We start from the raw sequence: 11,706 nt of genomic DNA, 5'->3' as shown, positions 1-11,706 counted from the left end.
TGGCAATAATGCAATTTAATTTTACTTACTAGAACATTTAATTACTGACAAAGAAAAAATTGTCTAAACTGTAGCTTTGGTTGAAATTAACGTGGTATTTTAATTTTAAACTTTAATTTTATTTTTTATTTTTCACAAACATTACTTACAGATGTAATGCAATGCTCCCAGCCCTGATTTTTAACACACTCTTGGTTCATATTTCTTGTGTTGTGACGTGCGATAACCCCTCTCTCCTTTATACAGTCGTAGCACTTGCTGAAAGCACTCGGCTTTCTGTTTCATCTGGGATGATGTGCTCTCTCCTCTCTCCGTGAAGACATTCCTGACGGCCGAGGTAACACAGATTTACCCTCTGCACCACAAATGTGTTTAGAAAAGATATGATATACGGGGCCCAGCGTTTTATGACTGGAGCTGTTCATTACATTCCTGAAGTGGCGGCATATCTCAGCGAATACTGGTCTCCTTCACCTCCCAGCCTGACCTGCGTGTGTCCTCCCAGATCAACAGTCAATTACAGTCTCTCTCGAGCGCTCGCTCTCTCACTTTTTCCCTCAGAGAAGAAAGGAAGGTTTTGGGCCGGCCGTGGTGCCACTGCCTGGCTAATTAGAACCAGGGTCTGTTAAAACTAGAGCTTTAGTAAAACATGCAGTAAAACCCTGAAGGCGAACCATAAACTAACCCATTTCTTTCATTCTTTCAGAAGGGACTCAGTCTGAAACCTGGGCGTAAACTTTTACGAGCACCCCTGGGGTCACCAGTAAACCCGTTAATAGAGATGAGATATGAGGGCTCCCAATGGCCTCCCATTTTGTTTCTTTTTCAGTTTTTTTGTGTGTTTTTTTGTATTCTTAAGTAGGATCAAGTGCTCGTCCAGCTCAGGGTTTCTTAGAGGAGCAGCACCAAACAAAAGCAACTTAAGTTTAACTCGGTCATGGTAAAAGAGACTGTTATTTTACTGAGGCATTTAAAGTATTTAATTTTGATCAAATAAATGTGACTTATTCATTTGTTTTCTTGTTTCATAAATATACGATCATACAGTACATCCTTACAGGAATCTTCTTCTACATTTAACTTGATATAGAAAGCAAATTTGTCATTCCTTATACACTACTGATCAAAACTTTGGGGTTGGTAAGATATTTTAATGTTTTTGAACCAGGACTGCATTCATTTAATACATGTAAATACAGTAAAAATGGTAATATTACAAAATATTGTTACAATTTAAAATTCACATGATCCTTCAGAAATCATCTACTTAATGTAACTTACAGTTTTTGCCCCTTGCTTGAACACTATAGACCCATGCTTAGACTAAAGTAACACAACTTGAAGCTTTTGTTACCATACCTCAAACACATGTACCCATACCTTAAACAAAAGCGCTGCTTTGCACTCTAGTTGCAATTCTGCAACACACTTACTCCTTTATGCAACACACTTGGTCCTGCATACTACACTCTATTTCATACATAAGACACTTCGTTCAAAAATGAAATCTCAGAGTGCCGTTTGGAAAACACATGTATCCAAAATACAATACACATCGGGTAATTGCTACCACTCAAATACACAACTGAAGGCACTTACTTGCAAAACTGAACACCAATCAGCCAGCTACAAAAACCCCTCAGTTTAGCCATTTCAAGAACTTTGCAAGCATGGATGGAGGGAGAGCAAGAGGAAGAGGAAGAGCAAGAGGAAGAGGAGGAAGGGGAAGAGGAAGAGGAGGAGGAGGAGGAAGAGGAGGTCGAAGAGGCCATGCACGGACCCCTATTTCTGATGATATAAGAGCAACTTTGGTGGACCATGTCATCAACCATGGCCTGACTGTGGGGGAAGCTGGACAGAGAGTCCACCCAGACGCCCGCATGTCTCTTCTGCAGGCAATGGAACAGACCTGTGACGACATTCAGGTGACAGCAATCCATGGATGGTTTCGACATGCAAAGGGATATTTTCCCCTGTGCCTAGCGGGAGAAGACATTGCTTGCGATGTCGTTGAGGCCAACAGACGGCGGGATCCATGAGCCCACGAATGCACAATTGCCATGATTTCTGTGTTTACAGTATAGTGTTTTTTATATTATTATTATATTTTTTTTGCTTTATCTGAATTCATCTTACTGCAATGTACAGTGCTACAATGAACAATATTGAGTAGGCCTATTTGCTTTTTGGTTGTTTGAAAATGTGCCTCCTGAAAATATGCCTTCTGAATAAACAGTGAAAATCCAAGACTGCAATGTTTTATATAAAGTAGACTAGTGTGTTCCCCCTGATCTGAAAGTGTATGCATATGATGCAAGTATGTGTCCTTGTCATCAGAGTTACATTTTGACAAAGGAATGTTAGTTTTTGATATTAGAGTTTCAATTTGACATAGATGTGAATGGTATATTTCCCAGTGTTGTGTCATGTTTACTTGTGTGCAGAGTTTTGGCACAATGAGCGAAGTTTTGCAAAAAGATCTTTGGAAAATACGAAGTTCAAAAGAACAGCATTTATTTGAAATAGATGCAGAAAATAGGTATTTGAAATTAAAAAAAAAAATTTAACATTATGTCTTTACTGTCATTTTGATCAATGTTTGGGGCTTGAAATAATTATTTGAAATATTGAAATATTGAAATATTGAGACAAACATTTGAACATTAATTAAGATTAATTGTGTTCATTCTCATTATGTTTTGTTATTGTTCAATAAGTATATCATTATTTTGTTACTTTTTATAAGTATATAATCATCTATACTGTAAGTATAATTATTGTTCATATAATGCCATTCAGTAGCAAGGAAACTTAAAAATAAGCTCTTTCTCTCTCTCTCTCTCTCTCTCTCTCTCTCTCTCTCTCTATATATATATATATATATATATATATATATATACGCTTATTTTGTTTGAAAAAAAAAAGAGTATCTTTAGTACTTAATTTGTCACTAATTTGTATGTGGCTTAATTTTGACAGCACACACACAAGCACCTCTTTTAGGCCCGAGGGGGTATTTAAAGGCCTGATCGGAGGAACACCAAATCTATTAGCACAGGAATGATGATGCCGTTGAAAAAGCTGACAAAACAATTTGTTAATATTACAAATGATAATGATTTTTCGGCGGTCACGTTGCCCCCGGGCAACAAAAACACACCAAATGTCACATCGCAGGGTTTGTATGTCTGCATTAACGTTGTCACGAGGGCAGCACGCTTCATATTTCAGAGCTATGCTAACTTTCTCGGGTTACCGCATGTCCTACCCCGTAGACCACCCCCGATTAATCTTCCCCTTGTAGCGCCTTTATAATTTGCCATTACAAAAGCCATTAAAGCACAGTCTGATTCAGGCCCACAGAGGAAATTCTAGCTGAGAGATCGAGAGGCTTCTAGAGGCCCCTGGTGGCCCTTTGCACCTCGGACGAGCCCCGAGTCGAGTGGACAGGTCCTTAAAGCTGGGTGAAAAGATCAGCCAAAAGAAAACAAGCATGATTAATGAGAGAAAACGAGGGCCCTTTGCTTTCTTTCATCTGCTCTGATTCTGGTCTTCAGTGAGCCATTAACCCACAGGACAACTGTCCACCGAAACGCTGAGAAATGAGCTCCCTGTGCTCGGTTCAGGCAAATGTTTATACCTCACAAATGAAGGTGGAACCCAGGGACATTCAAGAGGTGGAAGAGTGTGGAGGAGAGAAAAACAAAGCTCAACTGACCGCTTGGAACCTGAGTTGAACCGATATCATTAGTAACGGTCTCGCGGCTGCCCGGCTAATCACTAAATCTCTTTTCGTGCCGCAAAGCCTGGCAAAATCAGCTCTGAAAGTGAAACAGCCTCATTTGAGGGCCATTTTAAATGAACCGTGAGGTTACAGATCATGTAGTCTACAAAATAAGCACAAATCAGAGCATTGAAAGTAAGGCACTCTGAGGAGAATTCACTGGATCAACTGTTCCTGTGGAGGTTGCTTTTTCGTACATGCTGTCTGTGTTGATTCAGCGCTTGATTCACTACAGAAATTATGCAAATAATAGCAAAACACCAGCGCTGAATGCAATATGCAGGGTGTTTTTTCCTTGAAACATGTTTAGAAATGTATTGAAGGAAAGCGCTTCAGCAACACTTCTGCTCAAAAACTATTCTAATATTAACAGTATAACACTCAATGTTAAGATGCTTGCTTTCAATATCTCAAACATTGCATAAGACCTGGAGCCCTTTATTAGATCAAGGTTTACTCTGTTCTCCTGATACTAGTGCTGATGCAATATATTTTATTTGTAATGGGAAGAGGGAAAATACATGAAAAGAGTGGAAAGAGTCGAATATTTATTTAGTTATGCATGTATTTGTTTTTTTGTTTGTTTATTCCCTTGAATATAGGGTGTGGGTGACAGGTTTTATTTTACAGGGTGGGTTTACATTGAGCCAACTTCTTTTTTTTTTTACTTTTCAGTGAATGTAACAATATGCATTGTCTTGTTAAAAATATACATATTATAATATGTTTTTCTAATAATAAGTGTCAATCAAATTAAATGTATAGTTAATATTAAATAAAATGTATATTTGTAATTAAATATTTACTTTATTTTACTTGTGTGACTATAACGTTCCCCATTTTATGCAGAAAAGGAGCATGTTTTGTTGACAGTAAGTTTATTTAAATATGATGCAGCACTTAATCAGACAGTGCTTGTTGAACTGATTTTTTTTGGTGGTTAGCGAATAAGATTGAGCTGAAATACTGAGCACAGAAATAATGCAACTGTTTTTGTGTTTTTCCTTCCTTCAGTTTAATCATCTTTCATTGAATTGCTGTATATGAAAATAACTCTCTCCACTTTTGAACATTCGTGAAGATAGAAAGAAGTTTCGAGGCCGAGGCAGCACACACGGGGTGTGTGTGTGCGGGTACGGTTCGCAGCAAGTCCAGCCGCCCGCACCTGGACCGGGGTGAAACGGAATATGAGCTGAACTCTGCATCTCTGAAGCCGAGGCCTGCCAGCGAAGAGAGAGGAGTTCGGGGTCAGGGGAGAAAGAGAGAGAGAAGGTCAGTCACACAGACAGTTTCACACAGTAATCTGTTTCAAAGCTGTTCCCTCCGCAGGGGTAAGAAACACTCCATCACTTCATATCACTAGAAATCCTGAGGCCTCTCGCTAACCCTGCACATTTCACATTGGTGAAAAGTGTTATGTAGCAATGCTCGAATGTGATTTAAAAGAATCTGACCATTTTATATTTCAGCTTTTGCGAGTGTAACTATGACAAATGGCTTGCAGATCTTAAAAAATGGCCTTCATAAATATGAAATTGGGCCGTCGCACTCAGTGCAACGCTTTCTTTCTTTCTTTTGACCAAAATAATGTTGTGAAATCCAAAGAACAGATCAACAGATTTATTTATTTTATTTTATTTTATTGTGATGATCCACAATGTCTCATTACATGATTTCATTATGAGAGATATCTGAATTATGGCAAAGCATATTTCCTTCCTGACAGCTCTGGCTGCAGAAGAGCGCTCATGGCCTGCTGGGAGAGGGGAAATAATCATTCATTAACCTTTGAACTCGAGAGGGCGTCAATTCAGTCAGGCTTCAGCTGCAGCACACACACATACAAGATAAACACACATATTCCCTGCAGAGAGCCTGCAGACAGGCAGTTTACATAGAAGCATAGAGACTAGAGCAAAGATGATATATTCATGATGATCTTCTATCAAACATGCCAGTTTCATGTTCAAATTGATTCTGTAAATGCAGTTCAATTGTTTTTTTTTTTTTTTTTTTTTGTACTTTGTTTTAAAGTATGAGAGAGAGCTGGGTAGATATAACATACCAAATTACATGACAACAATTATAGTTAGTTATGTAATCCATTACATCACATATTTTAGGTAACATAATCTGAATACTTTCTGATAAATCTTTTTTAGATTATTTTTGACCTAACTTGTTTATCATATTGATTTAAATAGGATAATCTTGCCATATATATATAAAAATACAAAGTGTAAAAATATATATATATTCAATTCATTGTAATTAACATTACATTATGTGAAGGTTTCCCAAACTGGGGTTTGTGAGTTTAATGGAAAACTAATAATTAATTAAATCATAAAAATATGAAAATAAAATAAATCATTTTAGAATAACATGAATCAAAATGTAACACTAAACGGATCAAAAATCAACAACAAAATGAGTCTTAAAAATTATAATTAATTTTTATTCTTTTTTTTTAAAGAAATTACAAATTTTATTCAGCAAGGATTTGTTGAATTGTTAAGAATTTATAGGCCAGATTTACAGTATATTGTTAGAAAAGCTTTATATTTTAAATAAATGCAGCTCTTTTTAACTTTTTATTCATCAAAGAATCCTGAAAAAAAAGTATCGCAGTTGTAAAAAAAATAATTGGAAGATCCCAATCTTTTGACCTGTAATGTATATCTTATATACTTACCTGCATGTCATGTGACCATTGACCAACAGAGGACAAGGAACATGCAAATGTGATATTTAAATCTTTAAAATATTTAAAAGTCTCAGGGGTTCAGATAACTTTAATGCTTCAAATAAATATGTTTGGTGAAAGAGGTTTAGATGACAAAAAAGGTATATTACATACTGTATGTTTTTGTCATCTGAAATGTATTTATTTTTTGTTAATTATTATTATCATTTTACTGAAGTTAGTAATATCCTTAAGTTTTAACAATGTTTGAATTGTTGTTTTCTTTGTTGTTGTTGTTGTTGTTGTTGAAATCTTTTATATGATTGACCCTGCCAATAATCATAAAGGTCAATATTGACAATAGGTTATTTTTTTTATTTTTGTTTTATTTATTTTTTCTTGCAGCTTAAGGAGATGTTCACTATATAAAACCCCACAGTTCCATTGAAGGAGGGACTTGAGACCACTTCTAGAGATCAGAATATCACAGAAAGTTGAGGATGGACTCTTTTGACCAGTAAGCAACCACCCAAACTGCATAACAACAGCCTAGCAACCATCCACATCCTAGCATCATGGTGGAGACTTTTGCATAAGCAAGCACCTCAAAAAATCTGTATTATATTGCATTAGCCTATATTCTGTCCCTAGGTATTAGTACAGACACATGCCCGAAAAATCATCATGGTGGTTTCTCTGCAGTTTAAACCCAATTCCTGCTGTTTGTGCCATTGATTTTGTTGTCATTTCTGTCTGGAGAGCAGAAATAGTTTAAATCTTGCCGTCTCACAGTAGCTATAAACATAGACTGACCCCAGCTCTCGCGCTGACATTATAAAGAGTGTGCCGGTAGTTATGTGTGAGTCAGTGTTGTGTAAAAACAAACCAAATGCCATGGACAGAGCCGCAGTGTGTCAGTAGCGCTGTTAGCAACTGCTTCAGAAACAGCCTGCCTGACATTTCCTACAAATGGATAGAGTGCAAGAAAGAAAGCACATCCTGGAGGAAATGGCAGATTTTTGACTCCACTGGCCCGTTAGAGAAAAGCTTTCATCAATTTGGACCATTAAGGCTGAGCAGAGTGGTCAATGTTCATGTTTGCTTTAGACTAACCTGCTATTGAACACTTGGAGAACATGTATTGCTATCTCAGGCATTCAATATTGACTTCTTTTGCACAGAAAAGTGTGGTTCTGATGTGATCTTTTAAAAACACTGTACCCAAAAAATGCTCAGGTGTTGCTCTCTCATGGCTTGGTCAATTTGATGTTGATATGATATCTCTGGCTTTTGATTGCATACTTTAGTATTTTAGTTCATTGGAGCCTAGTTTGTGATATTGTTTAGATCTTGAGATCTCTCCTTTTATTCTTAAAGGGGTCCTATTATCCTCTTTTACAAAATCTTGATTTTGTTTTGGGGGTGTACTAGAACAGGCTCTTATACTAGGTTGTTGGCAAAACATAATTTTTTACATATTTAACTTTATTACAACACCTCTCTCTTCAGTCTGGCATGAAGGACTCGAATAGTTCCTGAATCAAATGAAGGCCCCCCTTCTGAATTACGAAATGTGCTGTGATTGGTTAGCTGGTCCAGTGTGTGCTGTGATTGGTTCCATTCAGCGCCTGGTCGGGAAATGTCACTGAGCTTCAGTGTAAATATTCTATCAGCATCAAATCAGTTTGAGCGAGATTTAAACCAGGATGGTTGTAACCACTCTGCGAGTCGTTCGTTGTATTTTTTGGAAAGTGATTTCTGTTCAATAAAATATCTCCTTTTGAAGCGGACTTTGAGCTTTGTAACTTTGCAGATCTTTTTTTATGATCAAACAGCAACATTACAGACTAACTAAAGTTGAAAAAGTGAAAAAGCATTATAGGACCCCTTTAAAGTGTTCTAGGAGAAACAACTGAGGTATTAATGAGATCTCACTGGCACATCTGACACCTTCTTGTATGCTTCAGTATTGGGCTTTTCTATCAATCCGTACTGAACAAACAGAAAGGGCTTCTGAGGTGCAGCATTGCAGAACAAAGCTTATTAATAATTCAGGGGTTTGTGTTTAAAGAGAGGATGTGCTCCTCATGGTTTTAGAGCAGATGTAATTACTGTCCGACAAGAGCCGGGACATGGTTAGAGGCCATTCCCAAATCTAACTGTTGAAAGCAGATATCCTTTCATAAAAACACAAAGAAAGATTTGAGCAGAGAGTGTCGATATATTCAAGATCTTCTGTTCAAAATGCCAGTTTCATGCTCAAATTAATTGTAAACGTAATTCCCAAAAATAGATTAATAAATAAAAACGGATAGTTCTGACTCTAGATTCTGATTGGATAAGCTATATTAAAGTTGAATGTTGCTTGGAAAAAAGTTATCAGCTTAGAATTAGGTCAAACTAAATTACTTGATGAAATAATAATATTAATAATAATCATAAAGTTTATTATTATTATTATTATTATTATTATTATTATTATTATTATTATTATTATTATATAGTTATACATGATTTTAATAAATTAATAATAACATTATTATTATTATTATTATTATTATTATATTCGATAAATAGTTACAGTTTATTTATTTATTTGAATTAATAATAACAATAATAACAATCATTTTTAGTAAAGCAATTAAATTATACAAATGTATCCAATTTATTAAAATTATTATTATTATTATTATTATTATTATTATTATCATTATCGAAACAATGTTATTAAAATATAACTACTTATTAAATTAGTGTTTTTTAATCAGATTTCTGTAAAAAAAAAAAAAAAACACTAATCCATTTGAATCATTCACGAATGATGTCGAAACGCATGTTTGTTTGTTTCATATTTTCACTAATTTTAAGAGTAAGAGTCTCTCAGATTTTTTATTTTTATTATTATTATTATTTTTATTTTTTTTATTTTTTTATCCACTCCACAGATTTTCTTCCAAAAATGTGAACTGGTTCTGGAAATACATAGCTTTATTATTAAGTGTTTTTAACAGAAAATGTATTTGCGGACAGATGTTTTCTTTTCATTTGGAAGGATTTAAAAAAGCTATGTTAGTAGTAAAACAATCAAATATTATAAATGATTTTAATGAGATTTTTTTTTATGCAGATGATGCAGTAAATTAAATAGACGGCGTATAAATGACAGCTCATATAAACTGTTTAAATGTCTCCAGTGTCGTACAACGGCTGGATGTGTTTTGATATTCCATCTTTCACTTCTTTCGTTTAGTGCTCGTGCAGATCGGGAACTCTAATGAGTATGTCAGGCTGCTCATGAGTGTGTATGAAGCGTTTTGTCATCACCCTGTGTGTGTGTGTGTGTGTGTGTGTGTGTGTGTGTGTGTGTGTGTGTGTGTGTGTGTGAGAGCTGATCTTCCTGTCCGTTTGCAGTCTCTACATCACCAGAAGAAAGGCAGGAGTTGCTACCAGATGGTTAAACAAACACATCACCCAACTGCACATAACTCAGACCCAGTTAGTGTGCGCTGTCAAGGGTGCGAGGGGAAGCGAAGGCATGTCCTCCTCCTCCTGCTCTCCTCGCCTCTCCTCTCTCCTCGTTCTGCGCTCCTTCCTTCCCATTACACACTTCAGGGGAATGAAAACAGGATGGGAAAGATGGAGGGGAATCCATCACTGTGTGTATTTAATTGTAATCAGCGAGCGCATTTGTCCATGTTAGCATCTCTCTGTCCCAGGTGTGTTGAATAAGGAGGACATCTGGGAAGGCATGGAGGCTGCGAGTGTGTGGGTGCGTGCGGAGATAAAGGGTTTCATGGGGAAAGTGGTGTGTGTTGAGAGATGGAGGACCGGACTCTTGGTAAGCGTGTGTAGGGGAGTCGTTGAAGACGTGAGGGGCAGAGGTTAAGAGTTTGGAGGTCGTAAGATCACTACATTTTACTCTCCCTTCACCTCATCTCGCTTTAAAAGCTCTCTGCGGTGCCCTTATGAGACTCATTTGTTACTGAAGGTCTCACAGTTTATCTCTGCTCTCCTTGTTTAGAAAATTAATGCACACACATATCCACAGCAGTGTTGGGGAAACTGCTTAAAAACTGTACTGTGGTTTACAAGACACTAATGATTTGACAGGTAAACTGATTTTTTAATAAAATATTGGCAACATTTAAAGGGACAGTTCACTGTTATCATTTACTCACCCTCAAGTTGTCAGAATGTGTGTAACAAAACAGTATGGAAACAAATGCTAGCCTCTCCCTCATATTGTTGCAAAATTGTTTATTTTTTCCGCTGAACATAAAATAAGATATTTTGAAGAATGGGTAACTAAAAAGTTGTTGGTCGCCATTGATTTCCATAGTATGGGAAAAATATAAAAATTAATATATATTATGGAGTCAGTGAAGACCACAAACACTGATATATATATATATATATATAGTCTTTTTCATTACATATATTTATAATATTTTACAGTGTATTTATCAGCATTTTAATTAATGTTGTTTTTTTTTGCTGTTTTTTTGTTTGTTTTTAAACTTCAAACTTCAACCTTTAAAATTATACTTCAAACTTTCTGGCTAGGCTTTTTTCAAGCCAACTTCAAGTTTGTCCACAAAATTTTTATCTAATTATAAAAATAATATATATATATTATGGAAGTCAGAGGAGACCAGACCACTGTTTGCAGATGAAAGAAACTCATACAGGTTTGGAACAAATTGTTGAAAAAAAAAAAAAATTCATTTTGGGTGAACTCTCCCTTTAAAGCCTTTATATATACATAAGTATGTGTTATGCATTATTTATGAATTATAAAACACCTTACATTTTGTTATAAGATATCATGCATAAAACACTTGATGCACCAACTTCAGATGAAACAAGGAAAATATTATAATGCATTTTTTATAATTATTTATGAAAATATATAATGTATTACAACAACATTTAATGTATTTAATTGATAATATTATTTTTGTTGTTGTTGTTTTTACAATCGTAAAAAAAAGTAATACTCTCAATTAGGTTTACGACAGAAAAAAATTATAATAATTACTCCAAATACAGTGAACAAATAGTAGAAACACCCAAAAGCTAAAATATAAAGTTCAAAACATGATAATGAACAACAGTATTAACTAAACATGAAAGCATGTAAAATACTTAACAATACTAATGCCTAGTGACTCGACTGAATCAGTGAATCATCTAAGTGAGTCAGTTCACTAAAATGAATCAGACTTTCCAAAGCTGT

General features: G+C 35.5%; 1 long non-coding RNA gene across 1 annotated transcript; it reads left to right on the top strand.

The window, feature by feature from the left end:
• Positions 1-245: 245 nt before the first annotated feature.
• On the top strand, positions 246-1,011 carry LOC132110169 (uncharacterized). Its single transcript, XR_009424603.1, has 3 exons — positions 246-337; positions 439-620; positions 707-1,011. It is a non-coding gene; the product is annotated as an uncharacterized LOC132110169 (long non-coding RNA).
• The last annotated feature ends 10,695 nt before the right edge of the window (positions 1,012-11,706 follow it).

Source organism: Carassius carassius, chromosome 29, assembly GCF_963082965.1.
Source record: "Carassius carassius chromosome 29, fCarCar2.1, whole genome shotgun sequence".
In the NCBI taxonomy this organism is placed as follows: Eukaryota; Metazoa; Chordata; class Actinopteri; order Cypriniformes; family Cyprinidae; genus Carassius; species Carassius carassius.
Note: the sequence above shows the minus strand (reverse complement) of the source record. Positions and strands in the feature narration are given on the sequence as shown.